The sequence below is a fragment of the Euprymna scolopes genome, chromosome 10, assembly GCF_053919585.1.
Source record: "Euprymna scolopes isolate OS-2025 chromosome 10, ASM5391958v1, whole genome shotgun sequence".
NCBI lineage: Eukaryota > Metazoa > Mollusca > Cephalopoda > Sepiida > Sepiolidae > Euprymna > Euprymna scolopes.
Genome location: NC_136491.1, coordinates 127,046,429 through 127,070,200, shown reverse-complemented (window position 1 = coordinate 127,070,200; position 23,772 = coordinate 127,046,429).

Below are 23,772 nucleotides of genomic sequence, written 5' to 3'. Positions count from 1 at the left end.
ACATACTTACGTGTGTCACGGTTTCCAGATTATGAATTATTCAATCGGCGATCTTATTAATTAAAAGCGAGGACGGACGGTGATTGCATATTAAGAACATTAAATTAGTATATAATTTTAATGTTCGTAGCATATTATCCTACTTTTTTTTTAAATAAGTTTATAAACAAAACTAACATAATATCCGTAATATAAACCAAACACAAATTAACGTATCTAATTACACCAAAGTTTAAAGAAGGTCAGCTCTCTATCTACAAAATGATATAACTAACCCTTTAACATAAAACACAAAAAGGGAAAGGGTGAACCTAAGGTCAACTGTACATTTGTCCTATAAGTGCCCGATCATTGGCTTATTAGGATGAGTGCGATTACAACTAAGAAGCTAATTGGCTAACTAGCAAATTCAATACTATGTACTTATATAAAAATGCGCGATAACCACAACTCTTTGCATAAGCCTGACGAATTTTCACAAGGATGAAACGTGAAATATTCTATGTAGCTTAACTGCCATATTTTGATAACTTACTATATATATATATATATATATATGTGTGCGTGTGTTTTATTTTTTTATAACCGTTTTATCTGTTTAGTTACATAAGTTCTGGATGTTTGACCATGTTTACGATTCAGCAGCCTCGTCAGACCTTACAGAAATGAGTGTTATTATGTGGAAGAAGGGTTTTCGAGAAAATACGAAAAAAGGGGGGAGGTAAGAGATAATAAGGGAAGGAGAAGGGTATCGACAATAATTAAGTTTTGAAGGTTAAAATACATTAGATTGTTTGTGTGTGGGGTGTAGCAGATTCAGGTAGGCGTGGGTGGAGATATATGGATATAGGGAGTGGGAGACGGAGAAAGGGAGGTAAAAAGGGGGAGTATATGAAATAGATGAGAGAGAGATAGAGAGAGAGATAGAGAGAGGGAGAGAGAAAGGGAGAGAGGGAGAGAAAGGACTTGTGTACGTGCCATATGTGCTTGACAATAAGGGATTTCATTTCGAATGTTCGTAGTAGCCATGATTCGTTCATTTGAGTTGACAGTGAGTTGTTTTAGGTAGTTAAGAGTTAATACGTATGCCAACACACGCGCATATACGCATACATACGCATACATATGTACATATCTACACATCCACACACAGGTACATATGCACATACACATATATACATACAATGTACATACAAACATACATGCATCTAAATGCAGATATACACACGCATACACACATACTCATATGCATAAATACATATATATATATATATATATATATATATATATATATATATACGTGGAGACATAGATCTCCGGTAAGATACTGATGTACATATACATATATACATACACACACATGTACCCATATATACGCATACACAATTATATATATATATATATATATATATATATATATATATATATATATATATATATATATATATATATACTGCGTATCAAATTATTAACGAGTTTACATTTTTTTTAATATTTAAGGAACGAGTGGATAAAAATCCATGAAACTTTAAGAAAGTGCTTACGATACTATTCAGCTACTCCAATCCGAAAATAAAAGTATTTAAAGCAGTATTAGCGAAACTATGGTAAAAGATAGGAATATCTGTTGATTTCAATGTGTCAAGTTATTAACGAGGTTGAGAAAAAACACAATATACTCATAACTTGTTCATTGAAATAATATTCAAACATTGCATAATCTACGAAAAATCCTTAGAACACAATAACTACATATCAAATTCTTTGTTGATATAATTAGTAGGGTATATGCGATCCTTTTTTATGAATGACTTGTAAAAGACGTTGGTCCACAGAATTAGTCAAATTAGTGATTTCGTCAACAGTTATTCCTTGTGATGCCTCTTGGAGAGCATCCCACAACTCATCTTTGCTCTTTAGTTAGTGTCCACGTGCATAGAGGCGTCGCTTCATGATACTCCAAAGGTTCTCAATTGGATTTAAATCTGGTGAATTTGCAGGCCACTCCATCTTCCGTCGCCCAAAGAACCCCAGTTGTTGCAAATACTCTCTGCTTTTGTTTGCTGCATACGAGGGAGCATTATCCTGCATAAAAGTAATGGTTCTTATGAACGTCAACCTTTGCTTCTTCAGCCATGATTCAAAGTGCTCCTTCAGAAAAGTTATGTAAGGATTTGACGTCATTTTTACGCCTTCTGGGACTCTCCATGTGCCAACTAAAGTACCTTCGATAATCCCAGCCTAAATTATTATCCCACCACCACCTTTTTGGCGCCTTAAACGCTGATGACGATGTCGTTCATCTAGGACTCATCCCTTGCTCCAGCCAGCTGGGCCATCAAAGGTGACACGCACTTCATCCGTCAACAAAACTTTGGAGAAATCCGTCTTCACATTGTCCTCTGCCCATTTCAATCTGTTTTGTATGTGATGTTGCTTTGTCACGGTTTAACAGACTTTACCACTCAGAAGGCGATATCGAGTACTTTTTGAGACATTCTTTAATCCGGCTTGGTCACAGACTTCTCGACTTGTCTCTCCATGGTTCTTAACAACTTCACGTTTAATTTGGAGTAGAGAACGGCGTGAAACAACTCTAGATGTACCTTTATCAGTTCTCTTACGTACCTTTGTAGGGTCCTTGACAAAGTTCTTCAGAGTTTGATGGTACCTTCCTATCATTTTCGATATTTCGAGGGTAGTTTTAACATTTTGTACCTGTTCTGTAATAGTACTCTTTTCAGAACTACTCAATCTACCTTTACGACCCATTTTATTGACGAAACAAACTGCCTTGTTAATAATTTGACACAGCTTAAATACCGTGGATTCAGCAATTACGATGGCAAATTGTTTACATTGCGCGGAACAGTACGAAAGTTTCATAGTATGCGCAGCTCAGCATTGCCAACGTTTCCGAAGCTTTTGACACGAAACTACCGGTATGTTTCTGAAACTGGTAAAACAATGTTATATTGTTAATAATTTGACACGCAGTGTATATATATATATATAATTGATGTCATATATATATATTTACTTCAACAATCGTCTTTACGTGATTAGTGCTTAGTATTAGTATAAAATAATGTGAGATGATGAAGCCTCCCAGAGACATCCATAGTTCATTCATGAAGGGAATAACGTGGTGTCTAAATGGTTTTAGAATGAAATATCTTTATATGTATTTATGAAACGATTTACTATTTAGTTTAAAAGGCCCATTATTTTTCCACTCCGTAGATTATAAAGTCTTTGCGCGTGATCTATCCTATGTTTTAGATAGTGAAACGAATTTCTAATTACTAAAACACTTGGGATATTGCTTGCATTTTTGTTTGTTTGCTATGCTGCACAATCGATTATGTCATAAAAGGGTGCGACGCAAAAGAGGAAGAATTATGAGAGAAGTATGAAAATGCGAATAATATAAATAATTAAGAAATGCATAAAGAGACAGAAAGAGACGAAAACGAGTGTAAAGAGCAATAGAGAAACGAGAGAAAGGAGTTTATTATCCAAATATTCCAAGGGAACAGTAATCAAAAGCAATAATAATTCAATATTATATTTAGTAAGTGGTATATGTTAGTCCAAAAGTGTTAGATATAGCCGGTACTTTTCGTCGAGTGAAATAACTTCAATATGTTTCATTATAGCCTTGTATATTGTATATTAGACAAGTAACGTGACATGGTTTTGGAGACACAGATAAAAGAAAAGATGACAATATATATAGCGAGAGACAGATAAATAATTGATGAGAGAGGGACCAAAAAGAGATTAAATTTAACATAATTATGTTGTGCACACTTTAAAACTGCTTATATATTTTTTATTTCTGGCATCCGTCAACTTCGGTTAGCCCTGAAAGCTTATAAATCCAGTCTTGACTAAGCAACGGAGGATAACTCAATTCAAACTTTCGATATGTCTTTTTTTGTTGTTTGTTTTCAGCATTGTAATGTATAAGATTTATCATTAATCGCTTAAACTCGTAAAACGTTGATTTTTTTTTCTCTTATGAAAAAATACTTGATCAATTTACGTGATTTTTAATATGATTTTTTGTTCCGTGACTGGTGCATACATTATAAAGATTATTCTGTATATTCTGTATTAGAATTTTTTCAATCTAGGGGAAAATCTGGGCTAATCTGGACAACCATCTAGAATTCTAACGATAAAGATATTGGAATAAACAATGGCAACAATACGATTATCTGATTCATACGACATGAATGAATATTTTAATGTCTATAAACTATTGCCGGTTTAAATTATACAACCAGAGGAAAACAGTCATGCTAAGATGGGTTCAAGGACCTCAGTTATATATATATATATATATATATATATATATATATATATATATATATATATATGTGTGTGTGTGTGTGTTTGTGTGTGTGTTTGCGTGTGTGTGTGTGTGTGCGTGTGTGTGCGTGTGTGTGTGTGTGTGTGTGCAAGTTTGTTACCTGCGACACCTAATCAAATAAATAAGATATGTAGCGAATTAAAAGTCCTTTAAAGTGAAACACAAACACGGGCATCGAAATCCTCCTCACAAAGTTACTAAGTACTGATTAAGAATCTCGCAATGCACATGTACGAATCATTTTTGTGCTTTCGAAATTGAAGAGTTAATTTTTACTTTGGCAAGTAATAATTCAGGGGAGATAACTTGAAAATCATTCAAGATGATAGTTCTTAATATATTACACCAACAAACTATGAGATTATGCATAACTTTTCGTCATCTTGATCATTAGTACGTATTCTCGTTCTTCTTTATGCACTCATATTTTTTTGTTTTACTCTGTACTTAAATTTCTTTATTGTTTCTTTTCGCTTTGTTGTGTTTTACTCTGTACTTCAATTTCTTTATTATTTGTTTTCGCTTTGTTGTGTTTTACTCTGTCCATTAAACATTCTACTTTTTTCTGTACTTTGTCGCGTTCTCTTTTCTTTTGTTCGCTCCTTTTCTTTATCTCTCATTTCATTATTCCCATATTTTCATTTCTTTCGCGACCTACCACCGGCGCCATTTTCTTATCATTTGGCGCAAATAACAAAAAAGAGTAGAAGATAGCATCTTGAAAGCATTCCAAATCGCGAAAGATCTTTTCGACTTTATCAAAAGATTTTGTTCTGTTCCTTCTTTCCGCTCAGCAAAAACATTCCGCATTCTCTCTCTCTCTCTCTCTCTCTCTCTCTCTCTCTCTCTCTCTCTCTCTCTCTCTCTCTCTCTCTCTCTCTTTCTCTCTTCTCGTTCTCTCTAACACATACTCTCTCTCACTCTTTCTACTTCCTCTCTCTCATACACACACACACACTCTCTCTCTAACTCATTCCCACTCATTCTTTCTCTTTCTCTCTCTTTTCTTCTCTCCTATTTTTCTCTTCCTCACACTCTCCCTGTTTCTTTCTCTGCAAAAATAAAATCGTTTTCTTATTAAGAATCGATTCGTATATTCTGCAAAGGACGGTCACCGAGCGGAAACGGCGACCATCTTGGCATTAAACAGAGACATTTCTCTTTCTTTCATATCGCATCCGCAAACACGTCTACGACGCTTGGCGTATTTTTAATCACGGCTATTACGATATGCAATCGGTTTTGCTTTCCTTTATAGTGAGTCAGAATAATAACACAGTATTTTACAAGCCAGTTCTTAGTTTTCCTCGTAGACGTAGTAAGAATTCGCTTTCAGAAAGCATTCTTTACCATTTCTGCTTGATTAAACCTGTATTGATACGTGAACATACGTTAACAATCAATAAGATGAATAACACGCTTAACATACTATATATATATATATATATATATATATATATATATATATATATATATATATATATATATATATATATTCTTTAGGTATTTTTAATACCTGCAGACACTAGTGTTTCATCCTTTCGGTAATCATCAGTGCAGGGAGTCACGATTGTCACGAGTCGAGGTATTCGAACCCGGCCACGAACGCATCTAGCATGTTGGTCAGAGTTAACCGCTGAGAGAATTTAGTTGAAATTAACATTATTATTGATATTCCAGAAATTATAAGTTACTAAATTTTACGACTCAATTCGTTTTCTAGTCGTATCCTTAGATGCAGTTATAGCACTCTTGCAATGATTTTTGCTAATTTCTAGATATTATAAAAATATGCCTATATTTGTTGATGGAATACGGAGTGGTATCTATGTAAAAGAACGCGGACACGCGTATAGAAGCAGCAGCAGCTTTTATAGAGGTGTGCTAAGTGATGTTACAACGAGGAAGGGGAAAGAAAAATATTATATAAAAAAGGAAAATGTTGACCTTTCATGTTAAGTAAGGCAGAGATCGACGTGGTACGTAGCGTGGCCTGAGAGCGACAGGAAAAGACGCGTCCTAAACATGACTGACAAAAACAGAGTACCACATGTTAGACACGGCAGAATCTTGTGTGTGTGTGTGTGTGTGTGTGTGTGTGTGTGTGTGTGTGTGTGTGTGTGTGTGTGTGTGTGTGTTTATGTATATCAAATAAGGGAGATTAAATAAGTTCAGATGTATGTAACTAACAACCAGTATCTTTTCAAAAGTGCCCAATACATATGTATCTATTATGAGAAAATGATATAACATCGTAAAAAGTCTATACGGAGTAACAAACTTAACGACAACGTTATTCGTCTCGTCAGAGGTTCAAAAATATCTTTCAAAGTAAAATGAAATTATAATACATTTAGAGGAAATAAAAGATAAATTAATAAAAAAATAAAATAACAAATGAAATTTAAATAATGAAAACGTTATTAGAAAATATAAACCTCAATAAACTGACACTAATTAAAAACGTTCAACTTTTTAATACATTTATCAGACGTGCTCGCACGAAAAACGATCCTCTTCTAACTACCTGATGTCCCCACATATATATATATATATATATATATATATATATATATATATATACTAGCAAAAGTACCCGTCGTTGACTAGGTTCAAAAACAGCCTACAGAAAATGGACTCTGATTTATTAAAGCATGACAGATTATGAAAAGGAAGGGTTGTAAATTTGGGTTGAATTTGGGGGTATCAAAACCAAAGCAAAATATGATGAAAGTAAAAATAAAATAGATAAACCCCATCATTTATTATACCATACTTGTTCACACTGAAACACTTATCACAATATTCTGTGGATCTATATTAAAAATCCTTGTTAAACTTTGTGACATATTTCCATTCTATGGAGGTCAGGTGCGAACGAACACCCCATAATTTTATCATATCATATTTCTTCAAACTGAAGCATAATTACCAAAGTATACTTACGCAGATAGATATGAAAGGTCTTTATTAAAGTTTGTGCCTATTTTCATTCTATGGAGGGCAGGCGCGAACGCAGACCGTACAATTTTAGTATACTATCCATGTTTACGTTAAAACATACTTATCGAAGTATTCTTATGTACATCTATATCAAAAACACTTGTAAACGTTTTTTTTTTTTTTCATTTTTAATTTTTTTTTCCATACTTTGTGGAGCAGGCGCGAACGCAGACCCCACAATTTTAATGAACCACCGTTCTGCCAGATCAAACATACCCATTCCTGTGTCTCGATACATCTATCATTATATGTAATCAGTTTTTTAAAATAGTCAACCATATAGGAGCCTATTCGTGACCAGACACACACAGACACACACATTCAGCTTTATATATATATATATATATATATATATATATATATATATATATATATATATATATATATATATATATACGATCAGGGGCGCCCGGCGTTGTCTAGTCGTAAAATACGCTATATTTAAATTTATGCAGATTTCGTATTTATTATTATAGAGTTAATTAATTCATATTATATTGTACCCAATATATAAATATGATTTCAAAATAAATAAATGGCAATAATCAAAACCGAAATAAAAACATAACAAAGCATAGATTCATGATTAGAATTATGTTTACAAGTTAGACTGAAGTTTATTTCTACTCAATATGGTTGGACGGTGGAAAGGGGTGTGAATTCTATTAACTACAAGCTGGTTTCCATGACAATAATGCTTTTGATAGGCAAGATGCAAACAAGGGCAAGCAAGTAAATAGCGCCGATTTTTTTTAAAGTAAAATTAACATTAAATAAAATTAAATTAAATAAATAAACAAATGAAATTTAAAATTAAAAGGTTATTAGGAAATGTGACCGTCGACAAACTGATCACAAATAAAACTTACATCTTTTTAATATATTTAACAGAAGTACACACTGAAATAATAAACGGTTATTAGGAAATATGACCTTCGACAAACTGACACCGATTACAAATGCTGTTTATAGCACGACAATGAGTGATTTGTATTAAAACAATGTTGTTTTGTGGATACAGTGAATGTTGTTAGCAAGAATAAAATAATTTTTTGTTTTTGTTGTTTTTTTTTGGGGGGGGCGGGGTCTATATACAACAAATGAGTGAATTACTGTACACAAAACATTGTTCGAGATTTGGAATTCTTGGAATAACCGCTTTGTATTCAGGGCGAGTCGCTATCACCCCGTCATATTAAAAGCATCTTAAATTATTCACGCGAATAATTCTCGATATCTCCTCAAGACAATCAATGCAATATGGAACAATAGGGAAGAGGAGAAACGTAACGGTTAAAGGAAACTATTGTTTTCTTCTTTGGAATAGTACAATGATGTGTGGCCATTTTCAATCGATCGCTGGGTCATTGTGACATTTGATATTTCAGTACAACTTAATTTCGTCCATTCAACGAATCGTTAGACAAGATTAAATTGCTCATATTACCGTGACTATTTCTGTGTTGGTGCAGTACAATATGTGTCATCTACATTACTCGCCGAGGACTAGAGACTTACGGTAATAAAACAATCCCTTTGCTTATGGCTTTTCTTCTTTTTCAAAAGAGCTTTCGAGTACGTAGCATATGAAGTAATTTGGTATGCTCTTCGCGTGTAAGACGTGCCGGAAGAAATGGTGAAGTCATCTACAATGAACTGAAAAGTCAGATACGATCGATTGCCACGTGAAAAGCCTTTTACAATTATATTTGGTGTACATCAGATATCAGCACATTCGCCGCATCTCTTGATGTTGTCATAGAAACCGTCACGTGGGTTATTCCGTTTCCTGTTATCTGTTAAAACAGATATATGTACATGTACGTGTCAAATTATTTAATCGATAAACTCTTAAACTATTGCTTATATAACATTGACAAACCACTTGAGAGAGATTGGAAATACAAAAAAAAAATTGATTGATGGGTGCCTCACGAATTGAAAGACAACCAAAAGAAACGCCGTTAAGAAGTATCATCTTTTCTTCTTTTACGCAACAAGAACGGCCCGTTTTTTGACCGGGTTGTAACTAGCGATGGAAAGTGGGTTTTTTTACGACGACCGACGATGTGCAGCTCAATAGTTTAACGCTGATGAAGCTCCACAACACTTCTCGAAGTCAGTGTTGAACCAAAAGATGGTCATGCTGACTGATTGGTGATCTGCGACCGTTATCATGAATTACAGTTTTTTTTATGCAGGTGAAACCATTAGGGCGGAGTACTGTCAGCAGATGGATGAAACGCATCAGGAACAACACCCAGCATTAGTCAACAGAAAAAGACTAATTCTCGTCCACGAGAATGCCAGAATGCACGTTGCTAACTGATCTGGCAGAATTTGAACGAATTGGGCTAGGAAACTCTGCTTCATCCGCCATACTCTCCAGACCTCTCATATACCGACTACCACTTTTTAAAACATTTCGACAACTTTCTGCGTGAGAAATTCTTCAACAACCTACGCGATATCGAAAACGCCTTCTCAAGATTTTTACGTTACTGGCATGAATGCACTTGTTTTGTGTTGGCAAAAGTGTGTTGATTGATGGTACTTATTTCGATCAATAATTTTTTGTTTCAGCCCAGATATATTCATCTGAATTTAAAAGTTAAAAACAGCAAGAACTTTCTTTTCAATTTGATAAATTATGTTATAATCAAAATATATTTTAATGTTTACTTTTAAAAAGTATTTCAGCGTAACAACTAAAAATATTTTCATTACAAGATATTAAAAAAATAAACATTTCAAAGTAAAGACTATTTTATGTAAACTTTTCAAAATATATTTTTATTACATAAAACAATTCTAAAAATTAAATTTCAAAGTCAAGAAAGTATTTATGGTATTTTGGTGACTGATTCCTATTAATACCTGTTAATACCTAACTTGGCATCCAGCGGATCCCATAATACTTAGGTCGCTGCACCACATCATAATAAATGCCTTTACAAACTTTTAGCCAAATTAGCATAGTAGTTTCTGAGAAAAGTGGAGCGGACGGACAGACAGATAAAGCGAAATATGATATAGATACTTATTATCTTTCGAAAAATAGAAACGACGACAATAATAATTTATATAATAATACGTTAAGCAATTTCATGTTTGTGTGTCTGTCATCACGTTTCACACACATATTAAAATATGCGATTGTTCGATCAGCAAAGATATTGATTCATATGATATAACTAAAGTAAAAAAAAATCGTCTTTACCCATTTTAAAATAAATTGTTCTAAAATTGAATCGAACATCGACTAAATTAGAGTAAGTTTGAATAAATACGAGGAGCGTTCAAAAGGTAATGTATAAACTTTTATTCGGCCTGAATGGATCAAATGTGATTGCAAATTGCATTTTTATAATGACTGAACTTATGCATTCATCACCTGAGAGTTTAATTTCTCTGTTGGAGATATTAACAGTGTGAGATGCCAAAAAAGCAACTCCTGTCATGAATGTGCGTCAGAAGCAGAGATGCGTTTGTGAATTCATGCTAAAAGTGTACTGAGAATGGTGGTGATAATGTAGATGAATAAATTCTGGGGTACAAAAGGTTTCTCGATTTCATGGTACCCCCCTACGTCTTTGTAGCTCTTTAATTTTTGGAGTTTAAAAATAGGAGGCTTTACCTTTAGAACGACCCTCGTAATGCAAAGCGCCCGCCAGACGCCGATCGCTGGAAAATGTGCATTGAGAATGGTGCTATCTATGTACATTAATACATTCAGGGTCAGAAAAAGTTGTTCGTTTTCATGGTAGGGCCAAGTGACATTTGTTTTGTCGAATATTTAGCTGGCAATTCCTTGTACGACAATAAGACCGTTGATAATAATTTTTTTTTTTAAAGAATGAAATTATTACAATCAAAAATAAATAAATATATATATAAAAGAGACATACTCACTTCATTTATTCAAATAATATTTGGCTCATAATGATTCTTGGTCCCCCGACAAAAGGAGGGTGGACCTGTAAATTTAAACTTGTCCGTTCGTCCGTTAGTCTGTCCGCACTGTTCTCAATAATTACGCCTTGGAATTTTTTTAAAGTTTGCACAAACATTAAACATGATATGAGTAAAAAAAAATAATAGAACGGATTTTCCGGGGAAACTCTGGCTGTCCCCTCCCCTAAAGGTGCTTTTCGAGTTAAAATGGCTAAAATTGACACTTTTGTGCTTATTAAAAGAAATTGATACCTTGAATTTTTATAAAACTTTCTGAAAAGTTTATAAAACTTTCTGAAAACTGATTTCTATATAATTTTGTTTGTCTATACTTCGTGATAACTCTTGGGCGTGCCCCAGAGGCTCTTTTAGGATTAATAAAAACACTCCATTTGTGCGACTATTTTTACAATATTTCTCCAAAATGTTCTGTATATGCCTGTTTAGCAGTTTTGCATGGTGCTGAACTCAAATTTAATATGTTGACGCCTGGGGGATGTTTGGAACCAAATGGGCGGGGACAAATGATGAACTTCTGGGGGGTTTTTGTTTGGGTTTTTTTTTTGTTCCTGTTTTTGTTTTTTTGTTTGTTTAGTTTTTTTTGTTGTTTTTGCATGGTGCAGAACTCAAATTTACATATCTTAAGGCCTAAGACTGCACTGTTTGTTTATTTTCACCAGGATTTGACGTCCCCTCAGGGACTTTTGGGGCTAAATGGTGGGGGCTCAAATGCTCGTTCACTGTGCACTCACGGGAGACCATGCATACTTCATTTGTTATGGAAATCGCTTTAGACAAGTTGTGAAGTCACTTGATATAAGCAGTTAGGAAAAACGAAAGATGATTATTTAAAAGGAAGGAGATGCCTATTGTTAAAGGGGAAAATAATCAGCAAGAAGAAAGCTCTACAAGCCGTTCTTATAAAGAAGCTAATAGAGTACAAAGTTGTGTGACAATTAGGTATAAAAACGGCGAATTGCTGGCGCCCACTAGACCGACGATTCAAACGAGCTGAAACAAAGGAAGCTGGGAATAGACTGAACGATTCTGAACACGTTTTATAATAGTATTCGTAGGAAAGACTGAAACTAACAACACCACAAGAGAGAGGCTGCTGAGAAGAACACAGGGTTGACTCAATAAAATTACAGCTATATTCCTGCACTTTATAAAGAATTTAGTGGGAAAGTAACAAGTTGAAACATAAACTATCACCTGTTACGATTATTAGATCTATAGAGATGGTATGTTTCTGAATTTTTGAAATATCTCATTATCATTCTTTTACTCGCTAAGAATAGTCACACAAGCCATCATCAACGATTGCTCTTTGAAAGCAATTTGTAGTGTTATCTGTTGTCAAGTCTCCTCGGATATCTAATACTTTCAATCACTTTTGATAATTTTTGCAGATGAATTTGCGTTCTCGCAACAGCCGTTTACCATTGATTTCTCGTTGGCAGCGACTATTGGTCTTCACTCGCTGGAATTTGGATGGCAATAAGCCTCGCCTAGGTCTAAATCCTCTCTGCACTTATCCAGCGGAGGTCTGGCTAGTGCTTCCTTTCCTCGGTTTTCCATCCTCCCTGACCCTTCTAACTTATTTGGTGTGGTGCCACAAAAAAGAAGGGCAGAAGGCAAGGGCGCAGGGAATTTACCTTACAATTACATCATTTTAGTTTTCATGATTTCCATGTGATGTTTTGTGTGTGTGTCTGTTTTTATTTTGTTTGTTTGTTTGTTTGTTTGCTTGTTTGCGTGTTTGTTTTTTGTCCAGTCTGTGTCTGTAACTCATGTGTGTTAGTCTCTACGTTCCACGGTTTTTCTTAATACCTTTGCAGTTTTTATTATTGCCATCAGTTGTATCTTCTCAGACATCCCTTTGATTCCAATCTTTCCCATTCTTTTTAAAGTTTTTCAGTATTGTTCTTAGCGCTCCTACTATTAGTTGTATATTATTATTATTATTATTATTATTATTATTATTATTGAGATACAGTGTGGGAATTTTAGAATGGTCTGACAAGGATTTGCATGCCATGGATATCAAAACAAGAAAAGTTTTAGCAATGTTTGGTATATTTCACATTCGAAGTAGCGTAGCAAGGCTGTATCAAAAGAGGAAAGATGGTGGGAGAGGATTGAAAAGTGTAAAAGATTGTGTTAGAACCGAGAAGATGTCGTTGAAGGAGCATGTGCTTAGAAGTGAGGAGTGGATGTTTAAGGTTGTGGCCAATGAAGTGGAGGTATGTGAGACCAAGGCTGATTATGTGAAACGTATGGATAGAGAAAAGGCAGAGGAACTGGCTAGGAAGAAAATGCATGGAAGGTTCTTCCAGGATATAGCAGAAGTGGCTGATGAAAGATCATGGCAATGGCTTAGAACTGGGTATCTGGCTAAGAGTACTGAAGCTTTGTTTGTGCAGCACAAGAGCAGGCATTAGGAACACGATTGTTCAAAAAGTGGTTCTAGGAGAGGAAATTGCTGCAGAATGCCGGATTTGTGGTAAGACCTCAGAGTCAATTGCGCACCTTGCAACAGGGTGTAGTAGACTGGTCCAGAGAGAGTACCACAAAAGACACGATCGCATGGGACTCCGGATATATTGGGAGGTGTGTAAGAGGGTTGGGGTGAAGCGTGCTGGAAAATGGTTTGAGGAGGTGCCTGATGAAGTGAGAACAAGTGAGGATGGCAAGGTATGGTGGGACAAAAATGGCATAACGACCAAGTAATTGGAACATTACTGTCCGGATTTGGTCGTCATTGACAAGGCTCAAAAAACTGGCAGATTGTAGACTTTTCAGTACCCTGGGACAGGAATGTGAGAGAGAAGGAGAATGAGAAGTGGGGCAAATATGCTCCATTGGCCTTGGAGATAAGGCGTATACACGGGGTTAAAACACAAATAATCCCGGTCGTAGTTGGTACACTAGGAGTCGTATCAAGTCGTCTGGAATGACAATTTAAAAAAAAATACAAATCCCCGATGTTTTAGGCGGTCTTCAAACCTCTGCAATTATAGATACCACCAACATCCTTAGGAAAACCCTTGATCTTTGAAGCTCCTGGTTTGAAGCTGGGATTAAGGGAAATCCTCTGGAAATGAATCTCATCCCTTTCCAGAGAGAAATTCATAAGTTAAATCAGAATTATTATTAAGCTTATATACTAGGAGCTTTCACACAGGCCACTATCAGAGATTTCTATCTGCCAACAACTGTAGTATTTTCTTGGAGTCTGAGTGACAAGTATCCCCAGATTTCCAGTACTCACCATTTCATTCAGTAACCTTTGCAAATTAGTTTGCATTATCGCAATGGCTGGTTACCATCGATTGCTTGTTGCTAACGACCATTGGTTATCGCTGAAATTCGGGTGTCAATAAGCTTTCCCATAGTCTCAGTCCTCTTTGGACTTATCCAGTGGATGTCCGGTTGGTGTTCTCTTTCATTGCTCTTTCCATTCTTCTTGATTCTCCTAACTTATTTGATGTGCACAAAACAAGGGAGCGAAGACGATTAACTTATAATTCTACAGTTTCAGTTTTCATGATTATATGCGGTGTTTTTTTTTATATTTTACCGCTAGCAGTTTTGATATGTCCGGCTAGTGCCTGGGAATCATGTATGTTAGTCTCCACATTCAAGAGTTTTCCTTAATATTTCAGCCGTTTTCATTACTGTTATCCGTTGTATGTTATCAATCATTCTTTTGGTTCTAATGTCTCCCATTCTTTTTTTTTATTTTTGCGGAATTGTTCCTAGTGTTCCTACTATTGTTTGTGTTATCTTAACTTTCATCTTCCATATATCTTTGAGTTCTTTGGCCAGTTCTGTGCATTTGCTATTAATATTCTTCTTCTTCTTATTATTATTATTATTATTATTATTAGTAGTAGTAGTAGTAGTAGTAGTAGTAGTAGTAGTAGTAGTAGTAGTAGTGGTGATGTTGGTGTTGTTATTATTATTTACTTAGAGTTCTCACACAGGCCATCATTAGTGATTGCTCTCTGAAAACAAACGGTGGTGTTCCCTGGAGTCTGTGTGACAACAAGTTTTATAGTATGTGCGAATGTGGGAAGAGATCAGGTATTCCGGTTTCTGATTGGTTGCTAGCAGAGCGTGACTCCATTTGATTGATGAGTTTCTATCACCAGTGTCTATAAGTACAGCCTTCCAATTTTCTTTAATCATATCCTCACATTCAATCAAAATATTGCAAGAACAAATCCTTCCAGATTTCCAGCACTTTCCACTTTTTTTCGATAAACTTTCTAAATAAATTGCAAAACCGTTTCCCATTAACTTCTTGCTAACAATGGCCATTGGTCATCACTAGAATTTGGGTAGCAATAGGTCTCCTCGAGGTACAAGTTCTCTTCGCACTCATCCAGTTGATGGCTGGTTAGTGCTTTCTCTCCTCGGTCCGTCCGTCGTACTGGACCTTTCTCGGTTATTTGGTGTAGCGCCAGTTGATGCAGGCACTATACTTTTTCGTTGTTGTTGTTGTTGTTGTTGCTGTTGTTGTTGCTGTTGTTATTCTCGTTCCTCTTTTGAAAGTTCTTTTTGTATTAAAATCTTATTCGCGTCATTCTTTAGCAAATAGCCACACAAACCCCAACGAATCTGCCACTGAGTATATATTGCAGCCGACTTTAATGTCGTCCGATATTGATCGCTGCAGCCCCTTTATATTCCACAGAAAAATTGGAAGTTAGATGAACATTCGACAAATGTTCGTCGTCATATTTTCTTTTTATTTCTTTTTTTCATTGTTCAATGATTTCTTTGAACGATAAGAAGCGTTTGACCCGCTAATTGACCCGAGAAGTTAATTCAATGATTCGATTACGTATAGTAATTTATGGAGATGAGTTTATTTGTTTTCTTTCTTCTACCAAATAACGATGTATAAACAATGGAAACGGCTAAAGAACAAGATAAATGATGCATTGAAAAAATGCCAAACCACGGAAGAAATATTGAAGGGGAAAGGGACATATCGAAATTGACTGGGCGGTCCGGACGAAGGAGAATGAATAAAATAAGGGAATAGATAAATGAATGAAAGGATTGGGATATAATGGAAAAAATAAATAGAATATAAGTGTCCGTACAGCATCCGCTCTGTTAGCAACCGAACAGAGCTACAGTAATGTGTTAAAAATCAGTGATGAACAAAGAAACTTGAGACCTCTGGTCTGCAACTTTTCTGCTGGTCGCCAGTAGATATAGACAATATCAACAGTATGACTTTTTTAATACATGGGTAATTCTAGAGAGCAAACAATAAATAAAAGTTAGCTACTCTGTATCAGATAGCACGTAGTTCAAAATTTAAACAATATGTTCAAATTAAAAGCTTAGTTTTGACTTCGGCATTTGCATCAAAGCTGACTATTAACAATAAGCCAAACATTTGGCAATTCAAGCGTCGAACACAAAATGACAACCCTTAAAAATCGAAGCCAGATTCAAAAAAACGACAATTAACAAGAATAAACAAGAATATAAGCCAGTCGTGTGGTTTTATACCTCCGTCTAACAGAGTAAAACTTAGCCGATCTCTTATCTGGATTTTACTATTTCATATTATATGAAGTAATCCCGAAGTTAAGCCATGAAAAAGTTGATAATTCAAAAATTATTTTGCTGTTCCGACTAGAGAAATACATCACAGTTTGAAAGATTGAGAGTGGGAATTACATCAAAATTTCGAACATGACTGAAATTTTAAAGGTTAAGTTCGTATAAGACGCAGTACAGTGTTTCTCCAATGAACGGAATAGAAGTAATCGCCTACTTTCCTTGAACTAGATATCCCAAAATTAAATGTTTTAAGTTAGACCATGATCGATAGTTTGACAAAGTTTGGTAAGGATTTGTCAATTGATATGGGTTCTAGGTGTGATATTATCGACGTCCTCCAAAAAAATTAAAAACTGAAAAAAGAAGGGAAACAAACAGAAATATTTAATATTTTAACAGCAAACAAATGTATAGAAAGTAACGTTACTAGAAAGATAATGTGGAAAAAGATATTCACTGAGATACACAAAGGTTATATAAAATAGAAGTGTTAATCAATGTGTAGTGGGCAGAATATAAACGAAAAAGAAATATAATTTGGTATACACCGCCTTATAACCAAATAATGAAACAAAATTCGTCAAAAAAATTCTGAAATTTTATCTAAAAACAATTTCCACTTAAATTATCCTATAGTTGCTGTGAAAACTTACGGTTAATAATTAAAGCATATATTAATAAAATATTGAATAATAGAAACAATGAATGAGAAAATAATAGTCAAATTAATTTTAAAAAATAGTCAACATAACAAGAAAAATAACACAAAGACCCAAAATATGGTTAGTAGATATATTAATGACGCAAATCGTAATAAAAATTATGTCTGAAGCCTTAAGAAGGAAACTCCTATCCACTTTTATTGAAATGCAAAGTGAAGAAGAAAATTCTCAATTCATTGAATTGTCTAAAGATTTGCATAATGCTTTTCCCAAAACACAATTCCAAAATCTCTGCTCATCAAGTGATTTTAAAGAGCTTGAAAGCAAATTGTCAATATTTATTCAAGAGAGATGCAGCCAATTTCCAACTTTTGCATTTTGGATAAGTTACTTGATTATGGCAGATTTGTTTTTAAATTTTATTCGTGCTACACAAACAGGAGATTGGGCCCTTCACCTTAAATCAGCAGCAGAAATGACTCCTTGGTATTTTGCATATGACCATTTGAATTACGCTTGATATCTTCCTGTTTATATGTATGAGATGTTTGCTATTCCTGATACACATCCTTCAATAACAAAGCATCTGCTAGGGATTTTGTAGTTCAGCAACAAATCCAGTACAGTAAAATTCTGTATTTTTGAGATGAGGTGTTTTCATTGATTGAGATTGTCGGACTGACTTCCTCATCTTGGTTGTTATTGTCACAACGTTTCGGCCGTTTTGCCCTCCGGCCTTCGTCAGGTGAACCGTTTGTTAGGAGTCTCGAACCCAACCCTTTATTATCATTACTAGTGACATATGGCCGAGTGGTCCTAGACGTTGTATCAAAGTTTACAGTTACCCAAAAAGGTGCTGAGTTCAATCCTGAACGAAGGCAGTGAAAGAGTAACACTGAAAAACAGAGAATCAGCAACTATGTCCCAAAGCCTAGCTGGAGTCCGAACACGATACCCCCGTAATAATAATAAAGGGTTGGGTTCGAGACTCCTAACAAACGGTTCACCTGACGAAGGCCGGAGGGCAAAACGGCCGAAACGTTGTGACAATAACAACCAAGATGAGGAAGTCAGTCCGACAATCTCAATCAATGAAATCCAGTACAATTGAACAAACCATGAATAGAGATAGCAGGACTAGATGTGGGAAGATTGGATTTTCAAATAATCCCGATGCTGTTCATCGTTGGATTTTCTCTTTCAACGAACGTGTTTAAATCTAAAAAAAAACTGTACTAAAATTGCTGGAAAATGGAGAAGGCTGTCATAACAAGAAAGACCTGAGTAATTCTCGATATCAAAAAGATGAAGCAGACAACTGAGTCTATGCAAAATCCATTTTCATATTATAAAAAAAATTAATTAACATTTCATTAGGCCGAGTAGAAGCATCTGTAATTAAAGATGACATTTTGACAGCACCTGAACAAGGCTGTAATGTCTCTAATGAGTTTGTTCAACAACGACTAATTTTGAAAAATGTGGAGTTGAATGCACCAATAAAATAAGATAAGCATTTATATTTTTAGATATGCAATTAAGCTTAATGTCATCAAGAGTTGACTTTGTCTGTGATAAGTTCAATTCATGTAGTATTAAAGACTAAAAGACGATGCCGTTTGATTATCCCTAGCCGTCTATTACGTGCTCTGAATGAAAAACAAAAAATACCGGTACAATTTTGAAAATTCCTCATGTCTGGTGACAATAAAGAATCTCTAATTTTAGTTAAGTTGATGCATTGGAAGAAATTGCCAGCAGACGAATTATATGGAAAAACTATGATTGCTTCATTTAGCCAAGGATGTTTCATTGCTGTGTCATCACAGTGATACAAACGAGATGAGCACAAAACCTTTGTCAGAATTAACAAGCAGATAGCCTTCTTTTGCTCCGTGCAAAGCATGTATCAACTGATTTCTCTTCCACCATAATTAAGACAACAGATACGGATGTTTTCTTCTTTGCCTTGCTCAACAAAATGATTTAAACTCTGAATTATATATTGCAATTAATGTCAGCCGATCATCTTGTTTGATCTCTATTAACTCATTTGCAAAGAAATGCGGACATGTTATTTTAAGTGCTTTACTTTCTTTGCATTCATTCATTGGCTGTAACACTGTTAATAGTTTTAAGGGAAAGGGAAAAATAAATGAATTGATGAAAGAAACAAAGGAATTTCTTCAAACTTTCACACTGTTAGGCTGCAACTGGCACTTGACTGACAATTTCTTTCCGCAACCAGAAAAAATTGTGTGCTCTCTGTTTGGACATAGAAATGTTTCCTCTGTAAATACTGCCCGTCTTAATATTTTTCACATGACTGGAAAATTTGATAATGCTTGTCCACCTTGTCAAAACAGTTTACGATTGATTGCAGAAAGAGCAAATTATCAGGCTGCTATTTCGCGGCAATATTAATGTTCCTTCTTCAACAAACCATGGCTGGAAATGATAAAGCACGAGTTGTTCATTGGAGCAGCCTTTCAAAAATTCTATCAACATTAATCAATTTAGTAAAGTGTAACTGTATGAATAACAGCTGTGACTCCAGGCGTTGTTCTTGTGTTCATCAAACACTGCCTTGTACCGACCTTTGCCAGTGTGCAGATTGTTTTAATCTACTAAAAACTATCTAAAATAATGAAATGCGGCAGTTCGATGAGATAGAAGATTCTGACTCCTCAGATGGCGAATGATAAGATGAGCTTTCAAGATTAGAGAACAATTAATTATTTTTCAATTCCTTTTGTAAATGTATTACTTCATAACAATTTTTTCAACATTACTTAAAAAAAATCTTATTACTATATTCTTCTATATATATATACTTAAAGTTAGTCCAAGCATTAAGATTTTTATATCAGTCAATGTGCATGTGTGACAAAATTACATCAAAAGGTAAATGGTCATCCAAAATGAAAATTCATTCAATCACCAGAAATATTTGAAAACAGTTCTTCCATCTATGAGTTTTCACAGGCACAAGATTTGGAAACATATATAAACGCTTTTCGTGTTTTTTATCAATTGAATGTAAATTGCAGTGTTTTCTGTGGATATTTGCAATTTGAGAAACTGATACGACAATAGAAAATAACGTTTTTGTTGATATGGTTTTACACAAGTAATTTTTTTATGAAAATTCCTAATTTAATAAATAATCACATCAGATTAGAGAATAGACACATCAACTTCTTGTTGATATACTTTAATGTGTTAAACTACTTATTTATATTTCACTTTACATAAAGTGAACCATGAAAATGAACTTTTTCCATAAATGACACACCTTGTATTATCTCCTTTTGTCTGAAGCAGTGCGCACATTTATCTTGGAGATCTCTTCAGATTTGAAATCAGCATGAAAAATACTCCTAGAAACACTCGAAATTTTCTCATATTGATAAAATATCCACCAACTCAAAACCGAAGCCCGTTTTAGCCCCTGGCCCATAGCCTAACACTTCAGCATCACAAATGCAGTTGAGAAGTTGTATTGCCATCTCTGTATCTCTTTTCCTCACACGTACAGAGTAGAACGATGAAATCTGTCGCCCTAAAGGAAACAACACTACAGCTTTATTTTAAAACGTTTATTGAAAAAAAATGAATTCAGATAACCTGATTATCTAGCAGAGCTGACATCTATTCAATGTAGTCGCATTCAACCTCAATCACCGCATCAATACGCGTCCGGAACTGGGAGCATGCTTTTTCCACAAGCGCCAGTGGGAGGTCGGCCTATACTCGGTGGATAGCAGCGATCAGACTGGCTTTGGTGCCGTGGGAGGTCATGTTGGTGATGTTCTCGATGTATGACCAAACGAAGTAGTTCAGAGGGTTCAAGTCGAGAGAAAAGAGAGCCAGTGAGAGAAGGGTACAAAGTTGTAACACATCTTTTGAAGTCAAGTCTGGGTCTCTTTCGACATGTAGGCCGGCGCCAAGTGCTGTTGCCTCACCCAGGGTGTGCCAGCGGTCACCTGATTGCACCAGGAGATCACCACACTCGTCAGCACATCTGGATATACCTTGGTGTTGACTTTTAAGCCGACTTCGAAGATGTGAGGTGGCATGATGTGGCCCTTACTTGAAACCATACCAAAAACCATAACCGTGGTTGGAAACTTCGTTGAGCTGTGCTCTCGAGCGTTGAACGGTTCAGATTTGCATTTTGAGGGCGCTAGCAATGGTCCTGTCATCATAACTTGGATCGATAGAGAGTATAGGTTGTACAGCGGCGCATCTCTGATCTCTCTCGTTAAACAGTGTGTTACTTTCAGACACTGGCCAATTAGTAGATGGTCTGCAACAAACCGAAATGGAATTATGTTTTTCCTATGGCGACAATTTTATCGTTCCACCCTGTACACTCTAATCTCTCTCTTTCTCTCTCTCTCTCTCTCTCTATATATATATATATATATATATATCTGTATTTACATCTCTTTCCTTTTATAATATTCCTTCGTTTTTATCACTCCGTCTCTCTCCCTCTCTCTCTCTCTCTCTCTCTCTCTCTCTCTCTCTCTCTCTCTCTCTATCTATCTATCTATCTATCTATCTCGCTCTCTCTCTCTCTCTCTTTCCTATTTTCTTTCTTTCTCTACCCTATTCTCATCTCTAGAGGAGGTCACTGAAGCTTTCTCTCAATCGTTTTTCCTCTTTCTCTATTTCTTTCCTTCTTTTTTTTCTCTCTCTCTCTCTCTTTCTCTCTCTCTCTCTCCTCTATTTTCATGTTCCTCCGCTGTAAGAACTCATCTCTTACTCTTTTCTTTCCCTTTCTTACTTTCACTCTATTTCTCTCCCTCCCCCCTCTTCTCTCTCTCCGTTCTTATTCGTCAGTATCATGCATTAGATTCGGTAATAAGATTAAAAGCCTTTATAAATTCACAACGTCTTTTTGCCATTCCTTTGAAATAACAAATTAGTAAAAAGTTCTCTAAGTGCTTGACTACATCTCTATTAGACATTAGCCATGCTTGCCTGTCTGCTGGTGATGATGGTGGTGAACGCCTGTATAGCGTACTGCGCTAAGGGTCACTGATCCCTTTAAAGTATCTTGGCACTTGCGTTAATATTCACTACTCTCGCACCGCGTCTATCAATTTTCTGTTCCTTTATTTTTCTATGTTCACATATTTCCGGTTACCGTTGGTCAAGTCTCCAGCATAAATATAAAGCCAGACGGACAAATACGTCACTTAGCGAAAAAGACTTGTTAAAAAAAGAGAAACGCGAAAAAGTGTTTGGCCATCAACTTGAAAGAACGTGTGAACCACTGGCGATTAATCACAAAGTAGAACGCGCGCGCGTGCGTACACACACAAACACACACACACACATATATGTGTGAGTGCGTATATATATATATATATACATATATATATATATATATATATATATATATATATATATACATATATATATATGCTTTAATGTATTTTTATTGTTAACATGCATGCCGCAGAACGGATCTTGTAATCTGAAACTTACTTATTAAAGTTTATCTGTTTATATTTTTATATTTTATTTATCTATATCTGACTAGATGGTTTTCTAACGAATGATAAAAAATATTTTTTGTATAGTTTTAAAGATTAAACACTTCAAAGACTATATATATATATATATATATATATATATATATATATATATATATATATATATATATATATATATATATATATATATGCAAGTGCTAAGTCTATTTCTATTTAACAATTTTAGTTAAGGGCATTTTTTCATCCATATATAAATGAATTCTCTTTGGTCATTATAAACTTTTTAGAAATCGGATTATGTAGGTGCTTAGTCTGCGATAGGTTAAAATTAATATTTTTTCTTTCCGAGAATCTAAACTGTATTCTTTATTTTTATTTTTGCATTGTGTGACTGGCAGTGTTCTTAGATATGTTTTCTATCGAAATCCCTTCGATAAGCATCGATAATAGCTAATCGAAAGTATCCAATGAATGAAGGAACAGACAATTTGGACTAAAGTTAACACCTTACACAGCTTAACATCACAAGCGCATTTAAGAAGTTTTATTACAACACAAGCCGAAAGGCCCAACATAAAATCAACAGTAGGTTCTTTGAGATGATAGTGGCGCGTTCGAAATAAATATTTCTGCTTTAAGCACAACTTTACAATGATACTTAATTTTTTTTTCAACTTAA